Here is a 15,424-nt window from a genome sequence, read left to right as displayed (position 1 = left end):
AAAAAGTCTCCGTAAACTGAAGATAACGTCTCTATGGGGATCACTGTCGTAACAGAGCATGGAAAACACTTTATCTTTGCTGGGCATTGTGATTGTTTGTGCTTTCCTGTTCAATACAAAATAGGTCTCATGGGGGAAAGCCAGCTGCAGTCCCCCAAGGGGCAGGATAGATAAAGCTTCAGACTGGAATCTGCAGGCCTGGTGTGGTAAAGCCCTCTTTCGCTCACTGCGAGTAATATGTGGAAGAGACAACAGGACCTTCCATTCTGTTAGGAAAGGGGTCAACGCCGAGGGAACCCAAGGACACCACCACGTAGGTGAGATAAAGACCATGGCTTTGTCACCATCTTGTCATCCCTGAATGTTTCATAGCAGAATCCTCAGCCTGTCTAGCTATGCCTCTCTCAACAAATTTAAATTTGTTTGTTCATTCCATCATTCATTCATTCTCTCCAAAGTATGTGTCAAGCACAACTGTGTGTGTTAGGACAGAGAAAATCAACCTTTTCCTCATGGAGCTTACATTCTGTTGGGATCATGTGGTCCCCAAATACAAGTAATGTATCAGGTGTTTGTAAGTGCCGTGATTAAAATTAAATCGGGATACTGAAATAGAGAGAGGGGGTGATATTTAGAAAGAGTAGTCAGGGAAGTTCTAAGATTGTGACATTTGAGCAACAGCCTAGAGGAGATATGCCTATCAAAAGTATCCTAGACAGAGGTAAGGCCAGTGGAAAAGCTGGGGTGTAGAACCCTGTGTAGTGTGTATGAAAACAGTGAGGAGGGCAATGTGACAGGCACAGCATGATGGAGGGAGAGTGAAGAGATTGGGTGACAGAAGTGATGAGGGCCAGGTCCCTTGGGCCTTCTGGCCATTGGGAGGATTTGGACTTGAACCACAGGAGGGTTCTTATCAGAGAAGTCCCCAGGCTTCTTTCCGAGGCCCAGTTCGCACATGATTGCTGAGGAGCTCTTGGTTGATTTGAAGAAAAACCCTTCCCCACCCCTTCTTCAGCTGAGCATGACTTTCCTGGAATCCCCTATATTCAAGGGGAATGCCTCCTCCTGCTTCTAGTGAACATCCATGTCAACCGAAAGTATTCTCAGGAGAGACAGGGAAAGGACCATCTTGGTGTGACTGAAGGCACATTGAGTCTTACAAAGGCAAAGAGGCATGATATAAGAGGCACAGAGATGGCAGGGAGAAAGACAAAGATAGAGCATTAGACAGGGACGGAGAGACTACTTCTGGCAGCAACCTGTCCCCACTTAGTTAGCACCCACCTACAGGCCCCCAGCCCTGCTACTGGATGATGTACAGTACATTTTCCCTATAGGAGAAAAGAAGCTCCTCCGCAGGGACTCTCTCTAGGGAATGACTCAGTCGCCCATAGCCTGGGCCTTAATCATGCTCCCTTCATCCACATCAGGGCCCTCTGCCCATCAAGACAAGGACATGCTCCATTCCTGGGGAGGCTCATGCTGTACACAGGGTCCCTCACAACCTATCCTGCCCAGACTGCCCTCCTGCTGATCTCACTGCCAATGACTGATTTAATGGAGGAAAGAGAGGCAGGGATCTCTGCATTTGTGGTGGAACCTCATGCAAATTGGTGAATGTGAGATTTCTCCCCAGCTGCTTGGAGGCTCACCTCTGTACCTTCCCCCACCACATCGATGGGTGTGTGATGGAGAGACACAGAGACATATCCTGACAGTGAGTCATTCATAGGGTCCTTGTGGCCCTGTGCAAACGCCCCCCTCCCATACTACCTGGCCAGGGTTGTGCTGATTCTTCCCTGCCTCCTCCAAGGAGCCCAAGTTTACATGCAGTCTCTCCTCCTCATGAGCTGAGACCTTCCATCTGCCCTGGGCCTCGGGTGCCCATCTGCTATCGGTGCCCTCCTTGTTGTGGGCTGGACAGATGGACTGAGGGAGTGTGTGTACACAATTTCTGTCACAGGGCTCCTATCAAGGGTGGTAGTCATATCAGCAAGTATTGTTCTTAACAGGATTATTACCTGGGCATCTGTGCACTGTGCATTATTACCCTCTCTGAGAATGGGGCCCCAAGCTTTTATCTCTGTGCAGAGGCATGGTAGAAATCGTAGCAAATGTGACATCACAGGCCTGCTTCTATTCCCTGTTAGACTGGGGTCCATCCAGCCTTCCTCTTAAAACTATTCTCATGTGCAGATACATGAACATCTGAGAGGCCCAACCCTCTGGACAAAGGCCCCCGAAATAGTTCTGAGATTTCATGCCCTGGGACAGAGATGTGCAAACAGTTCAGACTGCTCATCCTGGACACCAACCCAAAACAGCTCTAATAGGTCACGCCTGAGGACACAGATGCACTCCAGCTCAGAAATGCCAACTGTGGCTTCAGATGAATTAGGATCCCTAAGAGAAACAGCATTGCTCACAGCCAGTTCCACAGGGTTAACTTGTAACGTCCGTAGTTCCTGCATGACAGTGCAATCTGAAGGAATTCTGGGTGACAAACAGGAAGAGGCACACTGTGCTTTGGACAAACTGGCCCTTATTTAGTCACACAGCTTCCTCAGGAAAAGGTTCAGTGACCCCAGATCCTTGCCCCACACACAAAAGCATGAAAATGATTAACTTGCAATGTCTGATCTCTGTGTTTCACAGTAGTCTTTTGCCAGTATTCATGCTAGACTTCATGTATCTCCTAGGCAAAACTCATATTGCCTTCACTGCTACCTCCTCAGAGCAGTGTTCTCAGAGCTAACGGAGGAGCTGTGTCCCGGGCTATAGTCCCCAGGAGACCCCAAATCCAACTTAAACTCACAACTCCTCTGTTGTATGGTTTTCTCTAAGTGGACACTACTCTGGCTAACAGCTCCCATTTACCTCAGATGCTTCACACCCCTCCCCCAGAGCCTACAGTCTGAACCCTGGGACACAGAGACCCCACATTTTTGCCTCTTGGCTACTGCGTGGGCATTTGCACTGAGTCTCTGTTCAGTGAACCTCAAGGGAGAGAGGCCTCCAGTCTTGCAATTCCTGCAGCCTGCAGTCACCAGCATGTCATCCTGAGGAAGGCAGGTTCATTCCAGTGGTGTGGTGTGCCTTAGAGCTGAGGGGCTCTGAAATTGATTTCCCATGTCTGGGTCCTGAGAATGGCCCTAACCCTACCCTGGTCAACTCTGGTCATGGTAACTCTGTATCCTGCCCCATGGGAGATTCAGAGTGAATGCCAGATCCACAGAAGAAGCCCCAGGGACTGGTCCTCTCTATTGCAGCACCCACTCTATCCAACTGAATTCTGGAGATAGGAGAGGTTTTCCTCTCACTGTGCCTATGACAACTCCCTTACATCCCTCTAATCATCTCTGTCATTTTCCAGAGTCCTTCTCCTGGTAACAGCTGCCACAATTCCTCTCTCTCCCCAAATTGCCACCCCTCTCCTCCCCTTCCACCAGGCCTCCCCTCCCCCTTCAGGGGCCTCTTTAGCTCCTCCCCCAGCCCTACTCACAGGGCCTCACCACATTTGTGTCCTCTCACCAAGCATCCACACTCCCTCAGAAGATCCCCTCAAGACCCTGCCTGCTCCCTGCATTCTGCAGGACACCTGTCTCCTGCCCACACACAGGGTCTGTCATAAAGTCCGTGTGAGGGCCGAACTGAAAAATCTGTTCAGGATCCAGATAAAATTCAGACGCAGACCAGCAGTCCAGGGCAGTTCGTGTGGGGCTGGAAGGAAAAGGAGAGGGTTTCTGAGAGGAGCATCTGGTCTCAGAATCCTGAAGGGGTGAAAGGGTTTTCTTCCAGGGTCCTAGTGAAATGAAGTGAAATGGTACCTTATAAGTGCTTGTGCATACATGCCAAGTGTGTGCCAATTCTCTTGAGTCATGACTACCAGGCTCCTCTGTCCATGGCATTCTCCAGGCAAGAATACTGGAATGGGTTGCCATTTCCTCCTCCAGGGGATCTTGCCTATCCAGGGATCAAACCCCCATTTCCTCCATCTCCTGCACTGGCAGGTGAATACTTTACCACTGAGCCTCCTGGGTAGCCCCAACGTTTGTTGAGAGTTAACCTAATATTGTGTTCTCACTACACACATACACACTCATACACACACACACACACACACACACACACACACACACAAAGTCTAATATAAAACTAAAGGGACACAAGGAAATTTTAGGAGGTGTTGGGTATGTCTATTACATTCATTGTGGTGATGTTAGTATCATTATTTGCATATGTCCAAACCCATCAAATTGTACACATTAAATATACAATTTGCTGTATATCAATTCTATTTCAATAAAGACATGTAAAAAAGGAGAGCAGAAAAATGGTCTCCAAAAAATGGATACTTACATAAAACGAGAACATTTCTTTAAAAATGTTGAGGAGCAAAGTTCCCTCAAAAAGTAATGAAGCTTTCTGGCTTACTTCACTCTGTATAATAGGCTCCAGTTTCATCCACCTCATTAGAACTGATTCAAATGTATTCTTTTTAATGGCTGAGTAATACTCCATTGTGTATATGTACCACACCTTTCTTATCCATTCATCTGCTGATGGACATCTAGGTTGCTTCCATGTCCTGGCTATTATAAACAGTGCTGCGATGAACATTGGGGTACACGTGTCTCTTTCCCTTCTGGTTTGCTCAGTGTGTATGCCCAGCAGTGGGATTGCTGGATCATAAGGCAGTTCTATTTCCAGTTTTTTAAGGAATCTCCACACTGTTCTCCATAGTGGCTGTACTAGTTTGCATTCCCACCAACAGTGTAAGAGAGTTCCCTTTTCTCCACACCCTCTCCAGCATTTATTTCTTGTAGACTTTTGGATCGCAGCCATTCTGACTGGCGTGAAATGGTACCTCATAGTGGTTTTGATTTGCATTTCTCTGATAATGAGTGATGTTGAGCATCTTTTCATGTGTTTCTTAGCCATCTGTATGTCTTCTTTGGAGAAATGTCTATTTAGTTCTTTGGCCCATTTTTTGATTGGGTCATTTATTTTTCTGGAGTTGAGCTGTAGGAGTTGCTTGTATATTTTTGAGATTAGTTGTTTGTCAGTTGCTTCATTTGCTATTATTTTCTCCCATTCTGAAGGCTGTCTTTTCAACTTGCTAATAGTTTCCTTTGAAACATGTATAATATCATGTATGAAACGAGTTGCCAGTCCAGGTTCGATGCACGATACTGGATGCTTGGGGCTAGTGCACTGGGACGACCCAGAGGGATGGTATGGGGAGGGAGGAGAGAGGAGGGTTCAGGATAGGGAACACATGTATACCTGTGGCGGATTCATTTTGATATTTGGCAAAACTAATACAATTTGTAAAGTTTAAAAATAAATTTAAAAAAAAGAAAATTAAAAAAAAAACCAAAGTAATAAAGCTGAATAGTACCTTGCTATCTATTAAGTTCATGTGTGTGCATGCTAAGTCACTTCCATTGTGTCTGACTCTTTACGATCCTATGGACCATAGCCCAATAGGCTCTTCTGTCCCTGGGATTATCCAGGTAAGAATACTGGAGTGAGTTGCCAGGGCCTCCTCCAGGGGATCTTCCTGACCCAGGGACTGAACCAGACTCTCTCATGCATTGGCAGGCAGGTTCTTCACCTCTAGCGCCACCTGGGAAGTCCCAAGGAAGTTAATTCCTTTGTCTCATATTATGAGGCCACTGTTACCAGGTAACATACAGCCTTGTCATACTTTTTCCCACTTTTAAAGCAGTCACCTCTTCCATCTTTGGTTCTAACTTGCTTCTTGACCCGCATACAGGTTTCTCAGGAGACAGGTCAGGTAGTCTGGTACTCCGCTGTGGTTAAGAATTTTCTACAATTTGTTTGATCCACAGAGTCAGAGGTCTTAGCGTAGTCAATGATGCAGAAGCAGATGTTTTGTGGGATTTCCCTTGCTCTCCCCATGATCTAACAATTCTTGGCTATTTGATCTTTGGTTCCTCTGCCTCCTCGAAACCTAAGTTGTATATCTGGAAGTTCTCGGTTCACGTACTGTTGAAGCCTAGTTTGAAGGAGTTTACAAACCAGGAGGCTTCAGAACTTGGGGACAATCTAAGTGGAGAAGCTTAGGAAATTGGCGGATGCGAAGGAAGTCTGATAAGAGGGACAAGAAACTGAAGCTCTACTTTCGATGTTGCTAGCAAGGTAGACAGGGGCTAGACCATGCCTTCAAGTCCTTGTATAGGAGAGTAGCCTTTATCTAGAAACACATAGACAGCTCTGCAACTGTAAGAGAGGGAGGGAGAGGGCGGGAATAGGGAGACAGACACACTCAGTGGATGTAAGAGACCAGTGAGAAGAGGGGTTGACAATTAAATGGAGGGAGGCTTGGACTAGAGCAGATGTGATGGACATGGGTAAAAGGAGACACATTAGACGTTTACGAAATAAAATGGACAGAACTGAGCAAGAATTTGGACTTGAGGTGAAGGAGAGGGAGTTGTAAACGTGGTTAAGAACACGTTTATGTGTTCTGTCATAGGAGTATGAAACTGTCATGGGGAATCCTAGAAGTTGGCCAGGTCTGGGAAGAATTCCAAAATAAGATTTTTATGTTTTGGGGCCCATGGTCTAAATGGATACAATAACCAATATTTAAAACTTAAATGTTCCTTTTCCTTAAAAAGAAAGTATTAACGTATAATTTGTATACAAAGGAGTACGTCAAGACTGTATATTGTCACCCTGCTTATTTAACTTATATGTAGAGTACATCATGAGAAACGCTGGGCTGGAAGAAACACAAGCTGAAATCAAGATTGCCAGGAGAAATATCAATAACCTCAGAGATGCAGATGACACCACCCTTATGGCAGAAAGTGAGAAGGAACTAAAAAGCCTCTTGATGAAAGTGAAAGTGGAGAGTGAAAATGTTGGCTTAAAACTCAATATTCACAAAACGAAGATCATGGCATCCGGTCCCATCACTTCATGGGAAATAGATGGGGAAACAATGGAAACAGTGTCAGACTTTATTTTTTGGGGCTCCAAAATCACTGCAGATCGTGACTGCAGCCATGAAATTAAAAGATGCTTACTCCTTGGAAGGAAAGTTATGACCAACCTGAACAGCATATTCAAAAGCAGAGACATTACTTGGCCAACAAAGGTCTGTCTAGTCAAGGCTATGGCTTTTCCTGTGGTCATGTATGGATGTGAGAGTTGGACTGTGAAGAAGGCTGAGCGCTGAAGAATTGATGCTTTTGAACTGTGGTGTTGGAGAAGACTCTTGAGGGTCCCTTGGACTGCAAGGAGATCCAACCAGTCCATTCTGAAGGAGATCAGCCCTGGGATTTCTTTGGAGGGAATGATGTTAAAGCTGAAACTCCAGTACTTTGGCCTCCTCCTTCAAAGAGTTGAATCATTGGAAAAGACTCTGATGTTGGGAGGGATTGGGGGCAGGAGGAGAAGGGGACGACAGAGGATGAGATGGCTGGATGGCATCAGTGACTGGATGGATGTCAGTCTCAGTGAACTCCAGGAGTTGGTGATGGACAGGGAGGCCTGGTGTGCTGCAGTTCATGGGGTCGCAAAGAGTCGGACACGACTGAGTGACTGAACTGAACTGAACTAAACATTATAGTTTGTAGAGTTTTCACAAATTTATACTGTGGTATAAATGCTACCACAATAAAAGTGTAGAAAACGGCCCATCATTCAAAAATGCTCCCTTGGCGTGTTTGCATTCAGACTCCTTCTTCCACTCCTGTACCCTGGCAAACCCAGATACATTTCTGTGCGAATAGTTGTGCCTTTTCCACAAATCAATTGACGTGAAATCATAATATGTAGCCTTCTGTGTCTGGTTTCTCTCATTTGCACAGTGGAGACACATCCTTGCTCTTACATGCATTAGTAGTTTCTTTCTTTCTTTTTTTTTTTTTTTTTATCCATGTAGTATTCCTTTGTACAGGTATACTCTTTTGTTTTTCTTCCATCTGTATACCAGTTGTTGAATAACTGGGCTCTTTCTACATGTGGCTATTGGGAATACATGTGTGGAATATTTGAGTGCAGGCCACTGTGTGAGCATGTTTTCATTTCTCTTGGTTAAAATGGTCTAGGAGTAGAAGTGCTGGGTCATATAAGGCTTCACATTGGTGCTGTTCATAAAGAACCCACCTGCCAATGCAGGAGACTCAGGTATGATCCCTGGGTCTGAAAGATCCCCTGCAGTAGGAAATGGCAACTCACTCCAGTGTTCTCGTCTGGAAAATTCCATGAACAGGATTCCTGGCAGGTATAGTCCATGGGAGCCCAAAGAGTTGGATACGACTGGGCAACTGAACACACACACAGACACAGACACAGACACACACACACACACACACAGTAATTTATTATCTTAAAATCTAAACTGTGTCCTCTGTAGAGAACATAGGGTTGGATCTTGTTTTGATTTTTAAACTGGTATCTCAATGTCTGCCTTTTGATTGTATTATTGTATCTATTCACATTTAATGTTGATACAGATTTACATCTGCCAATATATTTTTCTGTCTCATGCTGTTTTATTCTACGGTCTCATGTTACAGCTTTCTTTTGCATTAAATGGGTATTTTCTAACGTAGCATTTAAAATTCTTTACTGATTTTCCCACTATTTTTAAGTTATTTCCTTACCTATAGTCTACCCTAAACAACTTCAGTTTAGTCGCTAAGTCATGTCCCACTCTTTGTGAGCCCATGGAATGCAACATGGCAGGGCTCCCTGTCTATCACCAACTCCCGGAGCTCACTCAAACTCATGTCCATCGAGTTGGTGCAAAAGCTATCCCACTAGCTTTGTTCATAGTGATGCTTCCTAAGGCCCACTTGACTTCATATTCCAGGATGTCTGACTCTAGGTGAGTGAGCACACCATCGTGGATATCTGGGGCATTATGATCTTTTTATGTATAGTTCTTCTCTGTATTCTAGCCACCTCTTCTTAATATCTTCTGCTTCTGTTAGGTCCATAACATTTCTGTCCAAAAGAGGCACAGATGTAAAGAACAGACTTTTGGACCTGGTGGTAGAAGGCGAGGGTGGGATGATTTGAGAGAATAACACTGAAACATGTATATTATCATATGGGAATTAGATCGCCAGTCCAGGTTCGATGCATGGGACAGGGTGCTCAGGGCTGGTTCACTGGGATGACCATGAGGGATGGGATTGCGAGGGAGGTGGGAGGGCGGCTCAGGATGGAGAACACCTGTACACTCATGGCTGATTCATGTGAATGTATGGCAAAAACCACCACAATACTGTAAAGTAATTAGCTTCCAATTAAAATAAATAGATTAATTAAAAAAAAAAAAAACCAAGGGTCTCTCGCCATCCCCACTGATCCCCTTCAGTGCCTCTGCAGGTGTAGGAAGCCTTTTCTCCCCTAGCTGACCCTCAGGAACAGTAACCCCAACTAGCCTCCACAACTCCCCCCTCGCTCCACACCCCCACATCATACAGGGTTGCTCTGGTGTTCCTCTGGTCCACCTGGGTTTCAAGGCTCCCTGCCAGCATCCAGTAGGTGCCCTAGATGTCTCACATTCTTGATAGTATCGCTTGAAGGATAAAAGTTTTAATTTTGATGATTCCAAATTGCCTATTTTTGTTTCCTTTGGTGCTTGCGCTTTTTGTATCATATCTAGGAAATCATTGCCTAATCCAAGATTAACATTTACATCTCTGTTTTCTTCTGAGTGCTTTATAGTTTTAGCTCTTATATTTAGGTGTTTTATCAACTTTTAGTTAATTGTTATCTACAGTGTGAGGTATAGGTCGAAACTGATTCTTTTGCATGTGAATATCCAGTTATCCCAAAACCATTTGTTGAAACATTATTCTTAGCCACTGAATGGCCTCTACACCCCTCACAATAATCAAATGCCCATAGAGATATGGGCTTGTTTCTTGACTCTCCATTCTATTCCGTTATCTATCTATATACAATCCTAATGTCAGAATGAGGTTCGTGACATTGTACAGGAGACAGCGATCAAGATCATTCCCATGGAAAAGAAATGCAAAAAAAGCAAAATGGCTGTCTGGGGAGGCCTTACAAATAGCTGTGAAAAGAAGAGAAGTGAAAAGCAAAGGAGAAAAGGAAAGATATAAACTTCTGAATGCAGAGTTCCAAAGAATAGCAAGAAGAGATAAGAAAGCCTTCTTCAGCGATCAATGCAAAGAAATAGAGGAAAACAACAGAATGGGAAAGACTAGGGATCTCTTCAAGAAAATCAGAGGTACCAAGTGCACATTTCATGCAAAGATGGGCTCGATAAAGAACCGAAATGGTATGGACCTAACAGAAGCAGAAGATATTAAGAAGAGATGGCAAGAATACACAGAAGAATTGTACAAAAAAGATCTTCACGACCCAGATAATCATGATGGTGTGATCAGTGACCTAGAGCCAGACATCCTGGAATGTGAAGTCAAGTGGGCCTTAGAAAGCATCCCTACGAACAAAGCTAGTGGAGGTGATGGAATTCCAGTTGAGCTATTCCAAATCCTGAAAGATGATGCTGTGAAGGTGCTACACTCAATATACCAGCAAATTTGCAAAACTCAGCAGTGGCCACAGGACTGGAAAATGTCAGTTTTCATTCCACTCCCAAAGAAAGGCAATGCCAAAAAATGCTCAAACTACCACACAATTGCACTCATCTCACATGCTAGTAAAGTAATGCTCAAAATTCTCCAAGCCAGGCTTCAGCAGTACATGAACCGCGAACTTCCTGATGTTCAAGCTGGTTTTAGAAAAGGCAGAGGACCCAGAGATCAAATTGCCAACTTCTGCTGGATCATGGAAAAAGCAAAAGAGTTCCAGAAAAACATCTATTTCAGCTTTATTGACTATGCCAAAGCCTTTGACTGTGTGGATCACAATAAACTGTGGAAAATTCTGAAAGACATGGGAATACCAGACCACCGATCTGCCTCTTGAGAAACCTATATGCAGGTCAGGAAGCAACAGTTAGAACTGGACATGGAACAACAGACTGGTTCCAAATAGGAAAAGGAGTACATCAAGGCTGTATATTGTCACCCTGTTTCTTTAACTTATATACATCATGAGAAAAGCTGGACTGAAAGAAACACAAGCTGGAATCAAGATTGCCAGGGAAATATCAATAACCTCAGAGATGCAGATGGCACAACCCTTATGGCAGAAAGTGAAGAGGAACTAAAAAGCTTCTTGATGAAAGTGAAAGTGGACAGTGAAAAAGTTGGCTTAAAACTCAACATTCAGAAAACGAAGATCATGGCATCTGGTCCCACCACTTCATGGGAAATAGATGGGGAAACAGTGGAAACAGTGTCAGACTTTATTTTGGGGGGCTCCAAAATCACTACAGATGGTGACTGCAGCCATGAAATTAAAAGACCCTTACTCCTTGGAAGGAAAGTTATGACCAACCTAAATAGCATATTCAAAAGCAGAGACATTACTTTGCCAACAAAGGTTCGTCTATTCAAAGCTATGGTTTTTCCTGTGGTCATGTATGGATGCGAGAGTTGGACTGTGAAGAAGGCTGAGCGCAGAAAAATGGATGTTTTTGAACTGTGGTGTTGGAGAAGACTCTTGAGAGTCCCTTGGACTGCAAGGAGATCCAACCAGTCCATTCTGAAGGAGATCAGCCCTGGGATTTCTTAGGAGGGAATGATTCTAAAGCTGAAACTCCAGTACCTTGCCCACCTCATGGGAAGAGTTGACTTATTGGAAAAGACTCTGCTGCTGGGAGGGATTGGGGGCAGGAGGAGAAGGGGACGACAGAGGATGAGATGGCTGGATGGCATCACTGACTCGATGGACATGAGTCTCAGTGAACTCCAGGAGTTGGTGATGGACAGGGAGGCCTGGCGTGCTTCGATTCATGGGGGTCGCAAAGAGTCGGACACGACTGAGCGACTGATCTGATCTGAATGTCAGTACCATAATGTCTTGATTATTATAGGTTTGAAGTGGGTTTTGAAATTGGGAAGTGTAAGTATTTGTTCTTTCTCCACACTGTTTTGGCTCTCCCAGGACCCTTTTAATTCTTACAATTCTAGAATCAGTTTGTTGATTTCTGGGGGAAAAGAGCAGTTTGAATTTTGATAGGCCTCTATTAGGGGAGTACTGCCATCTTAACACAATAGTAAGTCTTCCAACCCATAAATGTGATCTCCCGAATTCATAAAAATCTGGTTTCCAGAAGTTGGTGCTGGACAGGGAAGCCTGGCATGCTACAGTCCATGTGATCGCAAAGAGTTGGACACACCTGAGTGACTGAACTGAAGTTTCCACTTATCTAGACGGTCTTTGATTTCACTCAGCAACGTTTTGTAGTTTGTAATGTACAAGTCTTGAACGTGTATAGAGATCTATTTGCTCTTTGTATATGACCTTGTATTCTGTAAACCTGTGCAGCCCCTGTATTAGGTCTAATAGTCTCTGTGGGGAGAGGGTGCTTCTTTAGGATTTTCTATACACACGGTTATATCATGGATTGACAAGATGGCGGAGGAGTAGGTGGATGGGGAATACATCTCTCTCCACGGATACATCAGGAATATACCCTCAGACACAGAAGTGCATGCAGAACACCAGCTGAGTGCGGACAGGAGTACCTGACCAGTGGAAAAGAATACATAGACCCACGCAAAACTTAGTAGGATGAAGAAACTAGGGGGGAAAACGGGAGTGTTAGTAGGGCTGGACCTACTCTCGGCGGGTGGAGGAACTGAAGCAGGGGTCGGATCCCCACATCGGGGCAATTGTCTGAGTCAGAGGAGAAACATTTAAGGGTGAGAGTGAAACAGCCCATCTGTGGCAGCCTAAATGGAATGAGAATCAGACATCCTTGCTGTTGCTACACATGCCCTAGATGGCACAGTGGCTGGGAGCTGGAGTTTAGGGATTGTGGAGCAATCCCAGGGCGAGGGCTGCTGTTGACTGCAGAGAGACAGATGGAGGGGATGTGAGGGAGGAGACTGTGGTGGGAAACGCTTGTGGAGGAAATCCTGGCAGCCATGGAAGTAAGGTGATACTGCTGAGTCATGTGTAGGGGGTGGAGCCATCACCATAGCCTCTCAACCCCCACATGCCAGCATTGGCAGCTGAACAATAGAGAGGCTGGCTCATCAAATGCCTGATGCACTGAACTACAGAGTAGGACTCCACCGAGGGTGCCCCTTTAAGTGCCTGATGGGCAAACAACAGAGAAGGACCCCAGGTAAGGAAGCCCTCTAAGTGCCTGAATGGGCGGAGCTATGGTGAAGGACTGGCCAAAGAGGCCTTCTGATTGCAAGCTACAAGAGGCTTGAAAAAAAGACTCTCAGGGCCATAACTCCTGCGGCGGAAGCAGTCCGTGTCCCCGCACACTTGGCACCGCCAGGGTCCCCACAAGCCAAGCTGCTGTGCAACGTTCACACTCAACATCCACTGGGGCAGAGCTGCCACAGGCAGAAAAATGTCTTACGTCTAAGCATTCAGGGTGACTTCGGTAGTGTCCGACTCTCACCGACCCTGTGGACTGTGGCTTTCTAGGCTTCTTTGTCAGGGAGAGGCGTCCACCAGGCAAGAATACTGGAGCGTATTGGCCAATACTGGTTGCCATACCTTTCTACAGCACTATAATTCCTGCTGAGGAATTATAGCCACCAACTCCCCTGAGTACCAGGTGTTACCAGAACCTTTGTGACTCAAGCAGCTGCACCACCTCCACACCTGGCCCTCACAGGGGCAAACCCAAGTCCTCCAGGGCAGCCTCAGGAGCAAACCCCAGTGGACGACCCATATGCAGAGGTGGAAATAAAACCCAAAGTGTAACCCAGGGGCAGTGTGACTAAGGAGGAAGACCCAAAACCCTCCCACCAGCTGTACAAGCTGCAGATGAAATGCACACAATCAACTAGGCAGACTCTGTGTCTGTGGAATATATAAAAGGTCATTGAGAGCTCCCACAAAAGATTACATCATCTGCAAATAGAATAGTTTTACTTCTTTTCCAATGTAGATTCATTTTATTTCTTTCCCTTGCTTAATTACCCTGTCCAGAACCTTCAGGACAATGTGGAATAGAAGTGGTAAGAGATGATATCCTTCTATTGTTCCTGATTTTCAGGGGGAACTACTTCTGCCTTTTATCATTAAGTACGGTGATAGCTGTGGGATTTTCATAGATGTTTTATATCAGATTGAAAATGTTGCCTTCTACTTCTATTTTGAGTCTTTGTATCTTGAACGCATGCTCAATTTTGTCCAGTGCTTTTTAGGTAGCTACTGAGATGATGATGTGGTTTTTTCTCCCTTAGTCTACTGATGTGGTATATTAAATTAATTGATTCTTAATATTAAATCAACAAGGACAAAGATTTTGTAAGGATTTTTCACTTTCATAGATGCTTCCCAAATGCTGTCCATCAGTAATGCTGATGCCCATCACTAAGGCAGGAGAAATAAAGCTTGTTTACTACCCTGGCACATCATTCTTGGAGCAGACACTCTGCTGCAGTAAACAAGATACTTAGACCTCTGCTCATCATGGACTTAACCAGTTGTGTAGGAGGGAGGCTGAGCATGGTTCAGTCAGTTCTGTTCAGTCACTCAGTCGTGCGAGACTCTTTGCGATGCCATGAATCGCAGCGCGCCAGGCCTCCCTGTCCATCACCAACTCCTGGAGTTCACTCAGACTCATGTCCATCGATTCGGTGATGCCATCCAGCCATCTCATCCTCTGTCGTCTCCTTCTCCTCCTGCCCCCAATCCCTCCCAGCAGCAGAGTCTTTTCCAATGAGTCAACTCTTCGCATGAGGTGGGCAAGGTACTGGAGTTTCAGCTTTAGCATCATTGTTCCAAAGAAATCATTTAGACTGACCTCATTTAGAATGGACTGCAGGCCAAGGGACTCTCAAGAGTCTTCTCCAACACCACAGTTCAAAAGCATCAATTCTTCAGTGCTCAGCCTTCTTCACAGTCCAACTCTCACATCTATACATAACCACAGGAAAAACCATAGCCTTGACTAGACGAACCTTTGTTGGCAAAGTAATGTCTCTGCTTTTCAGTATGTTATCTAGATTGGTCATAACTTTCCTTCCAAGGAGTAAGCGTCTTTTAATTTCATGGCTACAGTCACCCTCTGCAGTGATTTTGGAGCCCCCCAAAATAAAGTCTGACACTGTTTCCACTGTTTCCCCATCTATTTCCCATGAAATGATGGGACCAGATGCCATGATCTTCGTTTTCTGTATGCTGAGTTTTAAGCCAACTTTTTCACTGTCCACTTTCACTTTCATCAAGAGGCTTTTTAGTTCCTGTTCACTTTCTGCCATAAGGGTGGTGTCATCTGCATATCTGAGGTTATTGATATTTCTCCCGGCAATCTTGATTCCAGCTTGTGCTTCTTCCAGCCCAGCGTTTCTCATGATGTACT

The sequence above is a fragment of the Bos indicus genome, chromosome X (genome assembly GCF_029378745.1).
Source record: "Bos indicus isolate NIAB-ARS_2022 breed Sahiwal x Tharparkar chromosome X, NIAB-ARS_B.indTharparkar_mat_pri_1.0, whole genome shotgun sequence".
NCBI classification, from domain to species: domain Eukaryota; kingdom Metazoa; phylum Chordata; class Mammalia; order Artiodactyla; family Bovidae; genus Bos; species Bos indicus.
The sequence above is the reverse complement of the archived record's forward strand: the minus strand, read 5'-3'. Positions refer to the sequence as shown.